At 38.7% G+C, this 22,278-nt stretch overlaps 1 long non-coding RNA gene across 1 annotated transcript; it reads right to left on the bottom strand.

Annotated features, from left to right (window-relative positions):
* Positions 1 to 591: 591 nt before the first annotated feature.
* Positions 592 to 22,215, bottom strand: LOC134383458 (uncharacterized). The gene is made up of 5 exons (XR_010024183.1): positions 22,130 to 22,215; positions 21,381 to 21,488; positions 19,080 to 19,212; positions 3,317 to 3,420; positions 592 to 1,054 (listed from the first exon to the last, which is right to left on the bottom strand). It is a non-coding gene; the product is annotated as an uncharacterized LOC134383458 (long non-coding RNA).
* Positions 22,216 to 22,278: the final 63 nt, after the last annotated feature.

The raw sequence follows: 22,278 nt of genomic DNA, 5'->3' as shown, positions 1-22,278 counted from the left end.
ATAAAGATGTTAACTTAATTTGTTCGTCCCAGAGACACTTGGGTTGGGTGTTTGATTTTCTGACAATCCCGAGCTGCATTCAGGGTAAACCGTCCTTCACCTGATCATAGCTTATTCTCCGTGACCACTGCCCTTGACCACCTCCACACACACATTTCCCCTGCATCCTATGGCACAGTCGCGCTCACCCAGCCCACCACATCTCAGCCAAACGACTTGGCAGATATGCTGCCTCTTATGGTCTCTAGATTTCTTTGTTCTTTTGCTATTATAGCTCTTGCCCGTGTGGTTGATTGGGAAGGAGTAGTATCCAAGTGGGAAGTCAGAGGGAACCTGCAGCTGGGGCACTGAGGCAGGATGGAGTTATCGACACATTTTGTCAGCATTATTCTAACAAAAGGGACAAGGTGGTATGAATATTCCCGCCAGTCAACCAGAGAACTACCTTGTTCAGATTGCATCTCCACCTCTTCGTCTTCCAAATTAATTTTAAAGAAACTGCCTGAGCTGTTTGTTCTTTCTTTCCCTTCTTTCCCTCCCTGCCTGTATTAGTCCATTTCTGTTGCTTAAAACAGAATAACTAAAACGGGATAATTTATGAAGAAATAAAATTTATTTCTTATCTCACAGTTTTGTAGGCTGGGAAGTCCAAAATCCTGGGGACACATCTGGTCAGGTCTTTGTTCTTGGTGGTGGCTCTCTACAGAAGTGCAGGGTGTAACGTGGCGTGAATGGCTGAGCAAGAGAGAGAACCTTCTTACTCACTCTCCTTACAAAGCCTTCAGAACCACACTCATTACTCCATGAATGGATCAACCCATTCACAAGGACACAGTCCTAACAACCTACTCACCTCTTAAAGGCCCCACCTTTCAGTTATTGTAATAAGATTTCCCAACCTCTTAACACTGTTACAATGAAGATCAAGTTTCCAATACATGAACTTTTGAGGGACACATTTGACCCTCAGCACTGTCCATCCTTTGCTCTTTTCTGCTCTTCTCTGGAGGGTGATTTCTTCTGAATTCTGCCTGAATTCATTCCATGGGAGGACCTGGAGAAGATGGGAGATCAGGAGGAGGTATTCTCTCTATTCCCTCCCTGATTCTACACAGGTTAATTAGTACCTGTGTCCTTCTACAATTATAATTCCTGACAGGAGACACCTTGTCTGTGGCTTCAGTTCTCGTGTTTTCTCTTATGACCCCTTGAGCTTGAGATTCCTGTTGCCTGGGGTGCTGCAACATTCCACGCTGGTTGTCTTAAACTGCCTTCACTTCTGTAAATCTCTTAATTAAAACATCATCAAAATGTCCAGCTTGGTAAGCTGCCAATCCTTTCCTGCTACGACCCTGTCTAACGGGCCTTCCAAAAGTGCTGAACTCACATTATCAAAAACTACCGAGGCTCCTGACTAAATTCTAAACACTGCAATAGATAAGTGGGTACACAGTTGAGTAGGACCACCTCAGTAGCAGTAGAAGAAAAAATTCTAGAAGGTAAAACATATAGCTCTTTATGATCCATGAAAAAAAGAATTGGCAAGTTGGACTTTATTAAAATTAAAAATGTGTGCTTTGAAACACCGTTAAGGAACTGAAAAGATAAACCACAGCCTGGGAGGAAATCTTTGTAAAGCAAATATCTGATAGAGGAATGGTATGCAAGTAAGCAAGGAACTCTTAAGACTCAACCATAAGCAAACAAAGAACCCAATTAAAAAATAAACAAAAGATCTGAACAGGCACCTTACCAAAGAATAAATACAGTTGTGAAATAAGCATATGAATCATAAAGATCCTCACATCATACTTATATGCCACTAGGAAACTGCAAATTAAAGCAATGTGATACCAGTACACATCTATTAGAATGGCTAAAACCCATTCCACTCCGAGAAACAGAATTCTCATGCAAATGCTAAATGTCACAGCCAGTTTGGAAGACAGTTTGACAGTTTCTAGCAACGCTAGACATACTCTTATATGTCCAGCAATCGCGCTCCTAGGTATTTACCCAAATAAGTTGAAATTTTACGTCCACAAAAAGCCTGCATACAAATGATTACAGCAGGGTTATTTATAATTCCTAAAACATGGAAGAAATCAAGATGCCTTTCAAAGGGTGAATGAATAAACAAACTGGGGAACATCCACACAATGCCATATTATTCAATGATAACAAAGAAATGAGCTATCAGGCCATGAAAAAGCATGGAAGAATCTTAAATAAATATTGCTGAGTGAAAGAAACCAGTCTGAAAAGGCTACATCTTGTATGATTCCAACTACCTGACAGTCTGAAAAAGGTACAGCTAGGAGACAATGTAAAGATCACTGGTTGCCAGCGGTTAGGGCACATTGATACTGCCATGGGATATACACCAGCATATGCATTTGTCAACACCTATAGACTTGTACAACCCAAAGAGTAAAACCTATATCAAATGTGGACTTTAGTTAACAATATGTATCAGTACTGGTCCGTCAACTTTAACAAATGTGGAGCTAATGCAAGATGCTAATACCGAGAGGGAAAATGGTGAGGGGGAGGCAGACGAGGTGCATGGAAATCTGTATCTTCTGGGCAATCTTTCTATAAACCTAAAATCGCTCTAAAAATTAAGTCTACTAAAAATAGTTCTCTACTTTTGAAGCTTATATTGAGAGAGACAGAACCATACAAAAGATGATAGTGTAATGTAATACAGACACATGTGAAGTACAGTACTTCGTACTTTATAGAGTAACAGAATTGGAAAAAGCTACAAAATGGGGAAAACCTGAAAGATTAGTGGCATTTCATTTTGTTGAATGAATGCATTAATTTGTGTATAGAGAAAATTTCATAAGTGAAGAACTAGTCTTAGTTTGTTTTTTTTTTAAATTGTTTAGTGTTCAAATAAACTTACAAAGGAGGTGTTATTTCCTTTTTATAGGAATCCAAAATTTCTAGATTTCACTTGACTTGCCCAGTGGATGTGAATGAATGAATACAGGTTTGAACACAGGCCTTCTGACCCCAGCCCATTTCACCAAAGTTACAGGAAGAAAGTCATAGGAAGAAAGACCATATATATGGGGAAGGAATGAGACTGAACATACTGACAGGATAGTATTTTAATAATAAGTACACAAAAGGTAAAAATCAAACAGATGCAGTGATTTTTTTGCTAACAGATACAATGAATTTTTTGGTATGAATCTAATAAATAAGACCATGAAAGTCAATTTTACGTTGTCAATTTTTTTTTTTTTTTTTTTTGGATGGCATATTAGGTAGCAGGGTAAGCCCAGCCTGGGATGAGGTTACTTACCTGGGAATTAAACAGTGCTTTGTCCTCTGACCACTGCAAGAGAGTGATGGGCGGAGTGAATGGGGGATGGGGATGGGAGCCAAGGCGGAAAGGGTGTGTGGAGCCTGGTTTAAAGGAAAAACACAAGAGGTAAATGTCAACTATTATTTAACAGAAAGAAGAATAAAAGACTAGTCCCAGGTTCCATGACAAGATATTCGAATTAAATGTGATACTAAGTAATAAGGTTTCCTTTGTGGGCCAGATGTTTCTCTTGGTAAACTGTAGTGTAGGTTAAACTTCCCCAAATATTTTGCATAAAATGGTTAAACCCTAGAAAAATAGCCCATTCCCTACACTTGCCATTCTAACTTTTACTAATGTTTCTGTTCTGTGTTAAGACACTGGTTTTTCTGAAAAGTCTTCTCTGGTTTTCATAAGGGCAGGGACTGCATCTGTTTTATTCACTTCTATGTTTCTAGTACCTAACCAAGTCCCTGGCAGATAATATGCACTTAAATTTTTAAATACACAAATGAACAAACAAACACATAAAGCAAATAGTCAGCATTCTGCATTTGCAGAAAAACTATTCTTTCTCCCTTTTTTGCCTGATACATGACTTTTTTAAGCCTATGGTGACTTTGTTAACACACAATGCACACACACACCCAGAATATTTGTTAGTTTTGGCATGAAAGAGTAGAAACTCTGCTGTCAGTGGTAAATTTCTCAGTCAACACAGTAATCATATTTTCAACAATCTGCATAAATCTAGGAATAGTACATAAGAAAAAGTATTTAACACTGCAAAACCAGGCCTCCCCCATGCATTAGTAAGTGGTCTTTCAAACCTTTCTATCTAGGCTCAGCCCACATATGCTCTTTATGCTTCATCTATGGCTAAACTGTCTCACAAAATACTTGCTTCTTGCTTCTATATTAGTTTTATCTACCCTCATTTGTTTTTCTTATTATTAAATAATAAAGCAAATACCCATTATAATGACCCATCTCTGCCTTTTGTATCTTGTGTGATTCTACTGTGTCACTGGACTTTCTTGCTTAATTTCCTTGAGCACCACTCCCTGTTGACTCCCGGCTTCCTCTTGTCTTTTTGTTCCTTTATGCCTGATAAGGAAGTAACAGGAACAGTTTCTACATGTGTATCAATTAAGTTTGTGGTCTTCTGTAAGTAACAGGAAAGATGACTAATGATGGTTAAATAAATAGCATTTACACACACACACACACACACACACACACACTCTCTCTCTCTCTCTCTCTTTTATCTTTTTCCTGCCCAGAAAACTTTTCCCCATCGCCGCTTAGAGACTGCATTTTAGGACTCACTGGTCAGACTGAAAACAGATGTTAGGACTGGTATGAATTAGAGGTTTTCAACCAGGGACAACCTTGCCCCCAGAAGATGTAGGACAATGTCAGGAGACATTTTCTGGCTGTTACAGTTAGGAGATGGGTGCTGTTGGCATTAAGTGGGTACAGACAAGGGATTCTGAATTCTGGTAACATCCTACCACATACAGGGTGCACCCCCACCCCTTTACAACAAAGAATTATCCTGCCCCAGATCTCTATTGTATCAGGGTATGAAACCATGGTCTAACTTGATCCCTGGATGCTGGGCACAGTGTACCCCAAACAAAATTTGGGTATTTTGAGAAAGAAATAGGCGGAGCTAATCAATACTAAACTAATAGTTTTGACCACCATAAATTCAGATCTTTTCCCAAAATATTCAAAACATTGCTCAGGCACAGACTCTATTTTGGCAGAATATTAGAAAACATGGTCCTGATTTTCAGTTGGTCTGTATTTTTTAATTAGGAAAAGATAAAAGTTTTGGAAGAGATTCTAATAACTATACAGCCCAACTACTTTATCTACTTTATTACAGAGGAAACAATTATTAACTTTGTATTTTACATAAGCACAGAATAAACACTGAGACTATATTTATATTAATTAGAGACATAAGGTTACCAGCTAACCTGAATCATTAGTTTTCTCAAGGATCAATATCTATTCTCCCAGTTCTGTGAGTTTTTCCTCCCTTTTATCATCAGGCTCTGAGACTATGCCTTTACAATGATAAATATAAAACTGAGGATTTTAAATACATTTCAAAAAATTATACACATATGGTAATAACTCTTTTATTTGGACCCCTGGGAAAACTACATGTGTGTACTATTTTGAAAGGGTTTTAAATATTAGCTCTACTTATCTTAGAGCTGGGGAGAGGTTATTAACTCTATTTTATACATGAAAAAACTGAGGCTCAGAGAAATTAATTGGCTTGTACAGAGTTTCAAGGTTGGAAAGTAGCTGTACCTGAGACTTCTTGCTAAAAGTTAAGGCACATAATACTTTCATCCATTTTGTGTTCTGGATTATTTAATCAGAGAAAATCCAAGAACATATTAGAGTTACTGTGTTTTGGAGGGATCTGATCCTTGAGAGCTAAAACTGTTACAAAAATATCCCTGATTATTCTCCATGTTAGTTAGAGAATTTTATTTACTTATTTTTGTTTATTTACTCTTATCTCCATGACACACTCTCTCTTTTCTCTACCCTCAAAGGCTACCAACCATTGTCATGCATTTAATGTTCATCTCTAATGACATATTTTTGCCCACAGTCTTTAATTTTACATTTATTGTCAGAATTGAACACACAGTCAGTTGCCTTTATTTCAACAAGAATGTGGTTGAAACCAAAGTTGTGTTACTTTGGACTACATTAAGAATTTCCATTTCCATTGGTTGAATTTGAGATGTGTACTTATTACCACTAGAATCTGCATTTCATTCTTTCCATTTTTCACTCCTCTTTAGAAAATAATATTTGTACAATTAAACAAAATATTTAACGAATGGCAAAAATGCAAGTACAAAACTGGTCACCTTATCAAAATGTAAATCTGACCATCAGCACCACCATCTCGCACACGTGCACACACACACGCATGCACACACATGCACATTGTTAAAGCTTCTTTAATCACTTCCCATTGCTTTTAGGATAAAGACTAAGGTTTGTATGAAGGCAAATAAGACCTGGCATAGCTCGGCTCCCACTCAGCTCTCCATCCTGACGGGGTACTGTGCTGTCTGGCACTTTCTGTGTTGCACCCACCCTGGCCTTCCACAATCCCTGCTTCTAACATGCTCCCTCCTGCCTTAAAGCGCTTCCTCAGCCTAAACACCATCTTTTCTCACCTCATCCCTGTCAAGTTTATTAGTCCTACACATACCTGCTCAAATACTCTGATAGGAGTGTTTAGCACTATATACCTCTGCACTACAGTCCATGCCAGAGTTGTAATTTTACATTTGATTTAAGTGACCTTTTATTTAATATTAGTTGCCTCCTCTAGAACACAAATTGCTTGTTGACAAGGACTATTTATTTTGGTCTTTCCTTGTATTGCCACAGACTGGCACGATATCTGGTGCTTAATAAAATAATGACAACAAAGGATAGTTTGTCCTATTATTGTATGTTAACTCAAAGTGTTTATTTTTCATTAGTAAGGCATTTGATGGGCATCAATAAATTGCACTCAAATGCCAAACACACAATACTGGAATACTGCTCTATGCTCTCTCTTGTTCTCTTTTCTGGGTCACTCCAACCTCCTGGGAAATTGATCCATTGTAGAGGCGCAATTATGGCCACCAGGGCAACAGTAAAGTTTCCTTACATCAGTGACTGGCATGCTTCTTGTAAGATCCCTTGAGATGGAGTGACTGTGCCATTTCAAAATAGCCTCAATGGACAGGGAGTGTTTTGTTTCCAGAGTTTTGGTTATTAGTAATCATAAGATAGGTTGAATGAACATCATTGCCAAACACCTTTGAAGAAAGGGGCACGGGCAAGATCCAGGCTGATCTGAGACAGATTCACAGAGAGCAAAATATTATCAAAGAGACTGGGGAAGTGTCATGAACACAGTTTCCTTCTGGTCCCTGGGAACATCCCTCTTACATTCACTGGGACACTGGATTTAAAGAATCATTTATCTACCACTATTCCTATAACTCTTTTAAGACCATGTGTGTGGCCTGTATTTGCTGTTTGGCATACATTCCTTTATTCTCCCACATTCACAAAGGAAGAAGCTTTCATGACCCTCTATAAGTCAAGGGTTATATTGTTATGTATGTATTAGTCATTACACATAAACAACTCTGGGGATGAATATTATCTAAGCAAGGCTATTTCATTCTCTATTTGTTGAATGGCATGTGTCTTTCTTGTTTTTTTAATCTAATGACATTTATTTGTACCCTCTGCAGTCTCTGAATTTATAAAATCGTGGCTAATTCTATAAAAATATTCAAAAATTATCTTTTATAGGACATCCCATCCATATTTTGGGGAAATAATTTAGGTACTTATGAAGAGTTTTATACAGCTCTAGAAGTGATGGCTAAGTAATAGCCTAAACTAATCCTTTTACTTAGAAATAAAACTGAATAATTATATATTTATGTGCTGATAATAAGCAATAGGCCTCTATAAGCTTAAATGTTGGGAGTATTAATTGGGTCCTTGGTCGCAAGCGAGTGAAACTGATTTGCTAATTTATGAAAGAGAAATTTATACAAGATATGAAAATGTTTGAGTAAGGATTGAGAATGGGTGGAAGATCAGAAGCTCAGGTTTGCAACTAGGGTAGAAACTTGGGAGCTATGAAGGGACAAGAAGCGGGGGGAGGATGGGATGCACAGCAACCTTCTAATTGCCCACACATCCTGAGGAGGAAACTGCCACTCTGCTGTCACCAAGACCTCTGCAAGGAATTACAACCAAACCTCTCTCTTTCTTACTGGGTGGTTCTGCCTAGGGAAATCTGCAGTTGCACTTAGACGGTGGCTCAAGCTGGAAAAACAGGGGATGGAGCAGCTGCGAGCTCACCAGGCATCTCTCTTTATATAATAATGGCAGAGCTTCTCTGAGTAGACTAGATGGATCTTCCTCACAGCATGGTAGTCTCAGGGAAGTGAGCTTCCTGAGACAGCAGTTCAGGACTCCAACACAAGAGTTCCAGCTACTAAGGCTTCACCTCAGAAGTCACACAATATTATTTCCACAAGTCACATACCTTCTCAGACTCAAGGGGACAGTAGTTAGACCCCACTTCTTAAAAGGGGAGTAGAAAGGTCCTAGACACTTTGGAAAGAACAGAGACATCGTCGTAGCCATTTTGGGAAAATGCAATTTGCCATTCATAGGATAATAGTATTTCATCACTGCTGTAGATTGGATACCACGCCCCCCACCTCCCCCCCACTGTAACTGCTGAGGGTGGTAAATCCTATTATGGTAAATGAAAGGTGGGGTCATGAAGAGATAATTGGATTGTAGGACCATGCAGTAGTGAATGGATTAATAATGGTGGTCAGGGCTGTGGTTCTGAGGGCTTTAAAGGAGAATGCATAAGAGGTTTTTCTTTCTCTGCTCTGCCATTTTCTGCCATGGGAGATCCCTGGGTAACTGTCACCACCACCGAGACCCTCACCAGGTGTGTTCCCTGGACTTCCCTGGAAGTCCTTCAGACTTCCTGGCCTCTGAAAATGTAAGCAGTAAATTTCACTTTCTTATAAATTACCCAGTTCCTGGTATTTTGTTATAAGCAGGAGAAACAGACTAATACAATCACATTCCATTTAGCATTGTTTGCAATATCCTCCATAGAGTGGCTATAAAAATTCACAAATTGTTGTAACTTTAAAAAGAAAGTCATTGTTCTCTTAATTCTCATTATTTTAATGCAAGAATCTTGGGAAATATTTGTGTGAGTTTACTGATAAGGTATGTTCAATTTATTGGCATAACTATTTCAGGTTCAGAAGATTGCGCTTAATAAATGAGGGTTGAAATTAATTATGACTTTTTTTGTGACAGTTATAAAATATTGCTATCCAGAAAGACAGAAAAGTAAGACATTTGTAAATATTTGCTAAGTGTTTGTTATAACATGAAAGATTGGTTCAAAGGATACTGACTTTGGAGGCAGAGAGATATGAGCTCCAATCAAGCCCCCACCACTTATTAGTTAAGTGACAACAAAGACTGTAATTGCCTTTTCTAAGCTATAGCTTTTCATCAGCAAAATACTACTCCTACCACCACTTGCCATGTAGAGTTGCTATAAAAATTAGATATAATGGAATTCAACTGACTAACCTTAATAGGTCCATAGGCAATTGAAGAAATGCCTAACATCAAGCCAACTAACAGAAAGTGGGAAAAACCCCAATGCTTCCAAGTACTAAGATAATGGATAATAATAGGACAAATGGTCTATAAAATAGAATCGGTTTTTATTTTTCATCCATCTTTGTTATTATAGATTATATGAGAGGACTTCAAAAAGTTAATGACAAAGGGAATCAAAATATAAAGGTAAAAAATACAAACTTTATTTCTCAGCATAAGCTCCATCAACTTCAAGACACTTTTGCAAGTGATGACACCAGCCATTTAGTCTATCCCTAATAAACTGTGTATCCTGGGAAATCATGTCAAAGCAGTCTTTTTTAGATTAACTGAAGAAAAATGGCTAACCTTTAAACATTTTTTAAGATTAGAAAACAAAAAGTCAAAAGGAGACGAATCAGGACTGTAAGGTGGAAGCCTAATGATTTCCCAGAGAAACTCTCACAACATAGCCCTTGTGTGATGAGAGGAGTGAGCAGGAGCCTTGTCGTGGTGGAGAAAACTCTCCAGTGAAGCTTCCGGGGCAGTTTTCTGCTAAAGCTTTGGCTGACTTTCTCCAAACACTCTCATAACAAGCAGATGCTACCGTTCTTTGGCCTCTAGAAGGTCAACAAACACAATTCCTCAAGCATCTAAAAAACTGTTGCCATGATGCTTGCTCTTGACTGGTTTACTTTTGCTCTGACTAGAGAGACCACATCCACCTTTTGGTGGCCATTGCTTTGCTTTGTCTTCAGGCTTGTACTTGTAAAGCCATGTTTCCTCTCCTGTTACAATTGTTCCGTAAAATGCTTCAGGATCTTGATCTCACTTGTTTAATATTTCCATTGAAAGATCTGCTCTTGTCTGCAGCTGATCAAGGCACAACAGTTTTGGCTCCCATCGAGCAGAAAGTTTGCTCAAGTGTAATTTTTCAGTCACAATCGTGTAAAGAGAACCAGTTGAGATGTCTATGGTGTTGGCTATTGTTTCTGCTATTAATCTTCAGTCCTCTTCAATTAGGGTATAAACAAGATTAATTTTTCCTTGCAAATTGATGTGAATGGTCTGCTGCTGTGGGCTTCGTCTTCAACATTGTCTCATTCCTTCTTAAAATGACTTATCCATTTGTAAATTGCTGAGTTCTTTGGGGCATTGTCCCCATACATTTTTCATAAAGCATCAATGATCACCATTTTTTCTCCCAAGCTTCAGGATAAATTTGACGTTTCTGTTTCAGTTTTAGTAGAATTTATGTTGCTTTGATAGGGACTCTTTTAAAACTCCTGTCTTATCCTTCTTAGTGCCTCAGACTAGATTCTGTTCAGACATGTTATGAGAAGTTAATATGAGTTTATTCTGGTGCAAAAGTTTTTTGAAATTCACCAATAGTTTTTTCATAATGCGCATTTCCCATGAACTTTTTGAGAACCCATTGTACAGTTCTTGCGGTGATTAAACCTAGGCCAAGCTAATTCTTAGCTGCAATTGAAATGACTTTAAAAGACTAACTGGTCTGAGAAGAAATTCTCATACTAAATTTTGTATGCCTGCTACAGACTGAGCCATAAATAAAGGAAGAGAAAGGACTTTCAGGATCTGGAAACTGAAAATGCAGTCATGTGGAAATGGTTCTTTTTCCTTCACTTCAGCAGTAAGATTTGGGATGTTGACCCAGTAGACAAAGTGATACACCTTCCAAATCCTTTCTTTGACTTTGAGGTGTAAACAGTGCGCCTTCTTGCCATTATCATGGCTTACTTTTTGACTCTGAAGACTACTGACTCAGAAGAGTTCATGTCTTCACAACCATGATTTAAAATTAGTCAGGCTGCTTGATTCAAATCCCAGCCCCACCACTCAATGACTGTGGGGCCTGGTCAAGTTTCTTACCCTCTCTGTGCCTTGGTTTGCTCATCAGTAAAGTGAGAATATTGATGGTCATGAGGAAAACTAAATGAGACAATCAGCATCTAGCACACACACAGAAAGCACTCAAATAGTAATACATAGTAGCTGCTGCTACTATAAGGAGCTATTATTGCATATGCAATGAAGAAACCTTCCTTTAAATGATAATTAACTATAAAGTGTCCTATAATATCAAAGCATTAGATCATTTCCAGCTACAGCAAAAATAAATGTAATGACATTTCTCATCTGTAGTAAACTAAGTTATAGATTATACTCTTTACATCTTATCTCACTGCAGAATATTAAATTCAATAGTAAGTAGAGAAAAGCTTATTTATAGACTGTCCTTTCCTGCAAAAATGGAACTGCAAATGGATCCAATGTAGAAGGAGGGAAAGTGTGAAAAAGTTCAGAGTAGAAAGCAAAATGTAGATACAAAAGAAAAGGAAAGGAAAATGCATTTCATATATCTGCATGTCAAAAATTTCAGGGGGTGTTTCTTTGTTTTGTGTTTTGTTGTTGTTGTTGTTGTTGTTGTTTTGTTTGCCAAAGCCAAGCAGTCCACAGAAACTCAGGCTGAGTCCCGAGCAGAGTCATCGACTAAACACCCATCTGGAAAGAAGACTGGTTTGGGCCAGTCTAATGGAAATAAACTTTTAGTCTCTTGCTTCTAACTGGAAACAATTATTGCTGTTCCATTTTCATGGAGATGGTGACCACTAGAAAGTTTGTGTTGTCAGAATAGAAACCAGCTATTTCTTTCCAAAGCCTCCACTTTCATACTTTAAATATCCTTGTCCTGGTTTGTGTAGCCTCTGTGCGGCTTTCTTCAGGTTCCCCACATTCACTTCTCTACTTCAATCCTTTAAAATCAATTTCCATAGAAAAGCATCAAAAACATCCACACACAGCACTTAGCTAAGTCATAGAAAGACACCTCCTGTGTTAATTTTCAAGAGAAAAAGAATAAAAGGAAGAAACAAACAAGAAGAGGGAAGAAAAAATATATCTATGGTGGGATGACAGATTGAGGTGACATCAGAATTTGAAAGGACACAGTAAACACAGTCGAGCTCGGTTACACAACTTGCGGGGCCAGTGCAGGATGAACATGTGGGGGCTCTCACCCAAAAAAGTACTAAGAATTTCACAAATGCAGGAGGAGACCATAAAACCAAATGGGGAGCTCTTCTGTGCATGGGGCCCTGTGCACAGACTGCACACCCTGAAGGTGGCCCCAGTGTAGTTTCTTTGTCTAAAAATACTCATCTTCATGAACCTTCATACTCTGCTTAAGGAAGAGAGACATTAACTGTTAGTGCCACCCGGTGTGACTCTTACTCTGATCTGATAAATTGCTTTTAGATGCTCCCGCATTTGTCTAGGAAGAAGAGCTGAGTTTCCCTTCTACCTCTCCTCCTCTGACTAATCTCTAAAAGTTTTTAGGGCCTCCTGGGGGAAGAGTGGCACTGTAGAATGTAAGGAGCGAGGTCTCTGGCCCAGTGTCCCCTGGTCCTTCTATTTGCTGGTTAACATCTCCTGTGCGTCTGCGGGATACTCGATATTGGAGGCCAAGTCTGCAGCAGATTCACTTGGGATCTGAGAGGCTGCCAGTTCTTAGAGGGACTGTCATTACTAGATTTTTAAAAAGATAGGATACAAAGTTAATTTCTTCTTCTGTTGTGTGGGAACTTGGGAGAAATATCACATTAACCAAAGACAAAACATATGGGTTGTACCTTTCCTTTACATATGAATACAGGCTGTGATTCACAAGAAATTTATAACCTAGTCATGTATGATAGATTGTGTATGTTGAATGATTCTTGCATCCCTGGGATGAATCCTACTTGATTGTGATGTATAACTTTTTGTATGTTATTCTACTTGTGAATATTTTATTGATGGTTTTCCCATCTATATTCATCAAATATATTGGCCTGTAGTTTTCTTTTTCAGTGGTGTCTTCATCTGCTTTTGGGATCAGGGTGATGTTTGCCTCGGAATGAGTTTGGGAGAATGACATCTACAGGAAACTGTAGTTTACATTATTACTCATGGTGAAATACTCGAAGCTTTTCCAGAAAATCAGGAACAAGGAAATAATGGGCCCTCTCACCACTCACAAAATTGCACTAAAGTACTTCATACTTCAATAACAGAAGAAAATGAAATAAAAGATTACAGACTGGGAAAAAGAAATCAACAAAATTGTCTTTGGTTGCAGGTGATATGAGTATCTGCATAAAAAATTCTAGTAAATAAATGAAAAAACTCCTGGAATTAATAAGTGAATGCAGCAAGACTGCAGGACACAAGGTTAATAAACAAAATTTTATCACATTTCAACATACCAGCAATGACCAAGTAGAATCTTAAATAAAAAACACAATACTATTTTTCAGCACCTCAAAAAATACAATAGTTGCAAATCATCTACGGCAGAAGAAATTAACATCAAGAACATACAATGACAAAATGTTTCATAGCTACACAACAAAACAGATAACTTGTTTAAAAAACAAGCAAAGAAGGTGGCTGACTGGTTACCTGCATTGGTTAGAGACAGAATTGTAACACCAAGTTCAAAGGTTCACTTCCCCATACCAGGCAGCCACTCCACCACCACCCCCCAACAAAACAATAGCAAAGAAATTGAACAGACATTTCTCCAACAATGATATACCAGTGTCTAACAAACACACGATAAGATGCTTAACAGCATTAAACATTAGAAAATGCAAAACCACAATGAAATATTGCTTCTCACTCAATACACAGAATAACAGGTTTCAGTGAAATTGGAACTTTAGTATGCTGTGGGTGGCAATATAAAATGGTGCACCCCTTGTACCATTTAAAAATATATATACTGGCTTCTCAAAAAATTTAAAATGGCATTACCATGTGATTCAGAAGTCCAAGTTCGATGTATATATCCAAAATAATTAATAGCTAAATCTCCAAAAGATATTTCCACACCAGTGTTCATAGCAGCATTAGTCACATAGTGAAGTGGTGCAAGCATTCCAAACGTCTATCCAAGAATGAATGGATAAATAAATTGTGGTATATACACAGAAAGGAATATTTATGCAACCATAAAAAGAAATAAAATCTTGACATATGTTATAACAAGGAACAGTGAGGACACTATGCAAAGTGAAATAAGCCACTCACAAAATCACAAGTATTGTATGATCCCACTGATATGAGTCAAATTTTGAGAAACAAAACTAGAATATCAGGTGCCAGAAGCTACAAGGAGGGGAAAATTGAGGGTTGTCGTTTAATGGATATAGAGCTTCAATATTCCAAAATTTAAAAAGTTCTGGACATCTCCTGCACAACACTGTAAGTATACATAATGCTACTTAAAGGTAAAAAATGATTCGAATGCCAAATTTTTTGTTATGTATATTTTTCTTTACCAAAACTAAAATTAAAATAAATATTTTAAAAACCAATAGATGGAACAAACTAAAATATTTTAAAATATATGATTAATGAAAAAAAAAAACTTGGGGAAAAGAAAAAGCAAAGGATTAAAATGTAGATGATACAACAACAAAGAAAAATAGCAAAATGGCAGACCTAAATCTACCCCTTTTAATAAGTGGATTAAATGTAATTAGTCTAAATATTCTACTTAAGGCAAAAACTATCAGATTCGATAGAAAAGTTAAGACCTAATAATATGCTGTCCAGAGACATACACTTTAAATACAAAGACACAAACAGACTGAAAGTTACAAAACAAAATTAAATTAAAAGTGCTACACAAACACTAATTATGAAAAGCTTAAGTGGAAATATTAACACTAGCCAAAAGAAGCTTCAGCACAAAATATATTACCAGAAATAAATGGAGCACTGAAGGACGTGGGCCACAATATTGCCTATCACAGCATGGAAAATGGAAAGGAAATCTCAACCTCTCAGGGCTCTGCCAAAGGAGAATTCTGTGAACAATGGGAAAAGTGCTAGTTGGTCTCCTCTCTCTGCCACTGAGAAAATATGAGAAGAAAGATAAATTAAAGAAGGTTGAGTGGCCAGATCACTAAGATGGTTAGAGCAGTTTTGATAACACCAAGGTCAAGGGTTTGGATCCCCACATAAGCCATCCATCAGTCAATAAATAAGTGACAATAAAACAAAGAAAGATGTTCAAATTCAAACAAAATTTAAAGAAAATGTAAAGGAGCCAAAACTTGCTGAGTTCAAAAGAAAACTACTTTTCAACCCAAGTTTTTTCCAATAAAATATTTTCAAAGACACAAGCTACTTTGTTTCAAGAATTACAGTGTTTTGTTTAAAAAAATTTTTTTCCAGTATTCTAAGTACCATAGGGTGTGATACATAGACAGTGCCTGCTAAATAAAACTCCTTAAGAAATAGCTGCCTCAGAGAGAAGGCGAGGTCAGGAAAGAAAGGGACTAACACAGAGGTAGCATTGGTATAATGGATTACAGTACACTGGAAGCCCGTGTTTTTTAGAGATGTACAACGGTAATTTCCTGTATCAAGAGCGTGATTAGAAAACAAATTTTTTAAAGGGTCATTGGATTTTCAACTATTATAACCTAAAAATAGGCAAAGAAATTGGTCAACTGCAAACAGGCTTTTAAGAAAAACGGATTTTGACACAGAATAGTGAGAGCCCAGAGGGCACAGTGTAGAAGCAGGAGACATTGTTTGCAGACATAAACACGGGGCCCTAATCAAAGAACTAAATCAGGTGCCTAATGTGCACAACCTACTGCTCAAACCAGTGCCTGCAGGGTACTGCCCCTTACTACCCACTGTGTCTGAAGGGAAGTGCCCACGTGTTTATGCCATTCTCCTCAATGTGAGCTGGCCACATGTTCAGGAGATGAAGATAACAGGTCACTGGACATGATTTACTTGGCTTTTCAGTCAATTGTATAACTGTAGAAGATTTCTAGGGCTCTTGAGAGGGGCAAAATACATTTTGCATGTGCTAGAAACTTGTGGCCAGAGAGCCAACTATGGTCTATTAAAGACTGCTGCAAAGTCTTACTATTCCTCTTATTGAGAGTGGAATCTAATTGTCTTCCTTTTGAATCAGGGATGCTCTTAGTGATGTGCTTGACTAACAAAATGTGTTAGGAGACATGTTTTGGTATCTGAGTATAGATAACCAGATGCCTCACAGCCACTTCCTGGGCCTCTTGGACAATTGCCATGGGAGAAGCCAGACAAACCTGACTACCCTGAGACTGCCAGACTCTGAGGAAGCCCACCTGGCCACAAAGAGAGGGCTGGATGTCTGTCCCCAGCTGCTAGTGTTCTTCCATGTGAGTACCAGACACATCATGCAGCAGCCAACCCACACTGCCCTTTTACAGTCTAAGGAAGAAATTCTTATTCTAAGCAACTTGGTTTTGTATCACTTTGCTATACAGCTGACCACTGGAACACCAAACATGTCATTAGAGACCACAGACAGTACTCTGATATGCAACAGGAAGCATGTAGGTTCACACTGAACATTAGGTCCAAAATAAAACCAGCATTTCACATCTTATGTCACATCTCAAACTCTAACTGAGAATGTCAACCTTCCATTAACTATTTTGTCACTTTTCTTTCTTAACCGACTGTTAACTATGGTTCTAGTTTATAAACATACTGATGACTAATGCACACATCCATTTTTCTCATTCATTTCTAAGTCATTACCTGAAATAGAATAAAATACAATATGTAAGAAAGTTTAAAAACATGGCAAGTCTTCTTGAACTAGAAACAGAAAACTGTACAGTAAGAAAAACTCCACGTAGAATCACTGACATAAATTTATTGAAGCAAAATGTACGAATTATGAAAATCTGCAATTTCTGTTATTATTCTTTGCATGCCTTTTTATCGGCTCTTCATGAATGTCCCACTAACTCCTGAAGGCTTTCTCCCCTCAGACTCTTAAGGATGTCACCACAGGTGCTTGTTAGAAGCACAGGTCACCAGGGTTTGAACCTCATCACCCAGGAAACTTGCCCTTCAGGGTTTTACAAGAATATTTCCAATGGAACAAAGTTATTGTCTTTCTAAGTACCAACACCTCCTCCCCCATATAGGCAGTGTATACAGAAATTTGAATAAATGAAAACAACAAGCAAACAAAAGTAGCAAGAACTGATACCACAAAGGATTAGACATGAGAAACAGGGAAGAGTCCAGAAAACATCTCATTTCACTGGCTTGGGTCACTGCATAGATCATAGTGATACCACATGTAAGAGAAAAGAAGTAGATGTCATTTTCATTTTGCATTTGTTGACCTTAAGGTACCTTTTGAATAGCTACAAAAAGCAGTCAACAGTGAGTTGAACCTATGACCCTAGGAAAAGAGAAGTAGAAAAGGGTAGAAACTGAATAGAACCAAGAGCGCAAACTACAGAGGAATGAATCAGTCAACAAGAAGAACACAGTGAGAAGAATAGCACCCAGAATGAAGCCCTGTGATGAGCAATGTTTAGAAGAAGAATTCAAAGAGAGAAAACCATCAGTAATGGCATGAGAGAAACTAACTAACACAGAAGAATTTCCATGACAAGATCATGAACAACAGCTTCAAATGTGTCAGAAGATTCACGTTAGAAAAAGACTACAGAATAGGCACTGGATTTTGCTGTAATTTAAGTGATAATTCCATGTTTTATCCATGAATCAAGTACAGTCTTCCAAATCTGTACACAAACCACAGGACTTGTAAGTGAAGCCATCTTGAACCAACAGACTCAATCACAGCACCACATCACTAAAGCTACATTTGCCATCCAGGTAACACTAGCATGAAAACTGCCCAGCTGAGTACATTCAGCATGTCAATCCATAGAACTTCAAGGAAATAAAATGGCCAAATATTTGAAACGATTGCATTTTGATTTGTTCTTACACAGCAAATGCTAAATAATACATGAAAGCCCCCAGAACTTGGTATATTTAAACAAAATTCTGCAGGTGAGAAACTCTTAAATTACATGAAACCTTACAGTCTGCTTATTCAGCAACATGTGCCTTAGCACTCACTAACCATTTCCGCTGTGGAAAGGTATGTGTTTATTTCCAGGCTGGCAGTCAAAAACATTCTAATAGAAATGGAATTTCAGAATTTAGTGCCATGGCCAGCCCGTGACTCACTTGGGAGCGTGTGGTGCTGATAACGCCAAGGCCAAGGGTTTGGACCCCCATATAGGGATGGCCGGTTAGCTCACTTGGGAGAGCATGGTGCTGACAATACCAATTCAAGCGTTAAGATCCCCTTACCAGTCAGCTTTTTAAAAACAACAACAAGAAATTTGGTGCCAATAAATCCTCATATCTCATGAGAATTTGGTATATTCTCTTCTCAGGTTCCATTCCAATCGTAAAAAAAAAAAAAGTGTCAGCCTTTTTGGCATGACATTAGAAAGACCAGAGACAAATTTTTAGTCAACTTAGATACTCTGAATTATTATATCTTTGTATATCTACATGCAAACTTGACCTCATATATATGTACATTTCCTTCAAGCTGAGGTTTACTCATTTCTACTTTTCCATTTTAATTCATGCTCCCCATAATACCCAGGTAATACAGTGAAAAAAATGAAGAATAAATAAAGAAACAACTCACCAGAGATTTATCCACCTTTTCTTGCTCTTGGAAATGGCAGCTTAGCTGGGAGAAGAGGGAATGGAGTGGATTAAGGAGAGAACTGCTGTGGCTCGACCACAGATTCTCCTGACCAAAACTCTCAACACATTAGCTGAAAAAGACAAACAAACAAGAAGCCACCCTGTGAGACAACAATCCTTTATGGTCAATAAGTTGCATCAAAGACCCATTAAATGTGCATCTGCAAGTACATTAATTGGTACGCATTAGACACACAATTTATTTTTTGAGTTAATAAAAACATACATTACCTACTGATTTAGCAAGAATCAACATTACCTAAAATAAAACTTCACCATTTAAACCAAAGAAAAACACAGTGTGTCATTGCTAAAACTAATGCCATAGAAATATAGTTAGGCTCTATTAACTATTTTCATATTAATATAATGACTCCACACATGACTCCAGATCAGTGTTTCCACTACAATACATCTTTTTTATATGTACCTAAATATTTGCTTAGTACACATCATGCAACCCAACATCTTTTACTCACGATCATATAGGTAAAAAATGTACATTATGGGGCCAGCCCATGACCCACTTGGGAGAGTGTGGTGCTGAAACCAAGGCCAAGGGTTCAGATCCCCTCCCCGGTCATCTTTAAAATAACATAATATAACATAAAATAAAATAAGATAACATAAAATAACGTAACATAATATAATGTAACATAACATAACATAAAATGAAATAAATAAAATAAGTAAAATAAAATAAAATAAAATGCACATTATGTGTATTTCTTTTGGTACACTATTCCAGTAATAATACTCAGCGATGGACCTCCCAGCACCCAAACCCTCATGTAGTATGCTCTGACAATGAACTGGGCTTTGCTATGTGACTTGATTTCCAACAGCACATTAACAAATATCATGCAAAGATAACTATGACAAGTACTGGCCACTGGTGATTGCCTTCTTAAACACAATCATAGAGTGAGGAAGCTGGGGCTACACTTTTGGAGACACAGGGCCCAGCCAAGAGTCAGCACAAACCACAGGATAAGTGAGTGAAACGATCTTGAACCAACCAGCCTCAATCAAGTCACCAGGTGACTAAAGCTGAACTGCCCAGCTTAAACACAACCAAAATATGGATTCACAGAACTTCAACATGATAAAATGCCTAGGTTTTTAAAGACATTTGGGTTTTTATTTGTTCCTTACATGGCAAATGCTAAATGATACACCTAAGCCCCCAGAACTCAATATGTTTTGAACAAAATTATGTGGGAAAACACCTTAAATTATATGTCAAATACAATCAATATACCTTCAAAACCGCACGGACAAGTTTTGAAAATTACAATGAATGTCAATTAAGAGGACTTCATTGAGGTTCCTGGCGCTAATGCAGGCTATGTGAACCGATAAAACCAACTGCTTGCACAAGAGTAAACTATCGTTCAAGATTTTCTGTTTTAATATCATGTAAAAGTTGTTTACTTTAAAAACATAAAAAGTGTGTTTCTTATAAGTTAGTAGTGAACTGTACCAGAGTACTTTCAAAAGTTCATGGAAAAATATAATTAAAAGAAAATAGGGATCTCTCCATGAAGTGTTTGAAGCACACTAGTATTCTAATTTTCCCATTTAAGTAATGGAAAATTGACTCCTATATATATATATATATATATATATATCGGCAAAATTTGTGATTTTCAACAACAGAATACTGACATTAAAGGAAGTACTTGTTATTTACTTTTTGTGGTGACATGATCCACAGAAAGCAATGGAGATCAAAAAAGTATAAGGATGTGTAAGGCAATGTATGTTAAAGTATACACTGTTTTAAGTTGACTTCAGCATTACAGAAGTAATCTCAACAGTGAACAAACAGTTGTTTTGATGGAAGTGTGGCAAAATGGAGAACAAGCAAAAAGTCAGGATATGTAAGGTCAACAAATCATGTGACCCTGGGCACCCACATTTCCTCATATCTAAGAATTTTCACTTTTCTTCCAAGATAGAAATACCTCGCAAAATATTCCTGAACTACCAGAAAGAAACTATGAAGATATAAAACCATCAGCATATCTCTAGATGCCAAAATTGGCGATAGGCTGGGTTTGAGAGAGCTCAGACACTTGGAACAATGAGGGAAGACTGAAGGAATGAGAGTGTGTTCAGAGAGCACTGCAGACAGATACTCTCAGCTGTGACATTCCTGCACCCCACAGAAAGCCTTCGAACCTCTTCAGTGACTAGCGTGGGCTGTGAAAGCTGCGCCTTTCTGGGACTCTTTTACCTCTGCTCTGAAGCAGTCCTGAGAGGGTTCAGGCCACAGTGATCTTCTCCCAGGTGGGATTCCTCTTCCTATTCATAGGGCGCCCTCCTTCAAACTCTGTCACAGCTCCTGTACCCCAAAGAAAACCAGACTGTCATCCCATGCCCCAATGTCCCTCCTAGAAGTCACTGTCCTGGAAACAAGGTTGTGTATCAACTTCTGTAAATTCAAACCAGGAGCGCTAGGCAGGCTGCACAGTGCAGGAGGGACCAGAAACGACCTTCTGAAGAGACAGAGACACCCACGACCACAGCAGCCACAGAGGAACAGTCTGCACACACCTCACAATCCCAGATTCACCTCTGGGATGTCCACACGCTCACGTTACGGATGGCGAAGTGAACTTCCCATAGGTCGGTACCAGGTTCCTGATGGCGGAGCTGGAACGTGACCTCCCCACACCTCCCAGGCTCGCTGTCTTCACACACCCCCACCCACGTTCCCGTCGCCACCTGTGACCTGAGCCCCCGTCCTGGGACATCCGGAACCGCTTCTGCACACCCAGCAGCGCCGTTCTCTGACGGAACGTCTGGAAATCGCAGCCCGGGCGCCCCTTCCCCGGCCCCGCCCGGCCCAGGTCCGCACTCGCGCCGCACGTCAGGCCCCGCCCACCCGAGGCCCGCGGCGCTTCTGCACCTAAGTGCCGGGACAGCGTCCCGCTCCCCAGGGCCCCCGAGGCCCGCGGGCTCCTCTTTCTCCCTCGCACCCACCTTCAGGGACGGACAATCCAACACCAGGACCTGAGGAGCAGCGCTGGGAACAGCGGCAGCATCCGGAACCTCCACACAAAAGATGGCGGAGTGCTCGGAGCCGCACATGCGCAGAAGGAACCCGGAAATCCCTGTCCCATAGGCCTCCC

This window comes from Cynocephalus volans, chromosome 8 (assembly GCF_027409185.1).
Source record: "Cynocephalus volans isolate mCynVol1 chromosome 8, mCynVol1.pri, whole genome shotgun sequence".
Taxonomy (NCBI): domain Eukaryota; kingdom Metazoa; phylum Chordata; class Mammalia; order Dermoptera; family Cynocephalidae; genus Cynocephalus; species Cynocephalus volans.
Note: the sequence above shows the minus strand (reverse complement) of the source record. Positions and strands in the feature narration are given on the sequence as shown.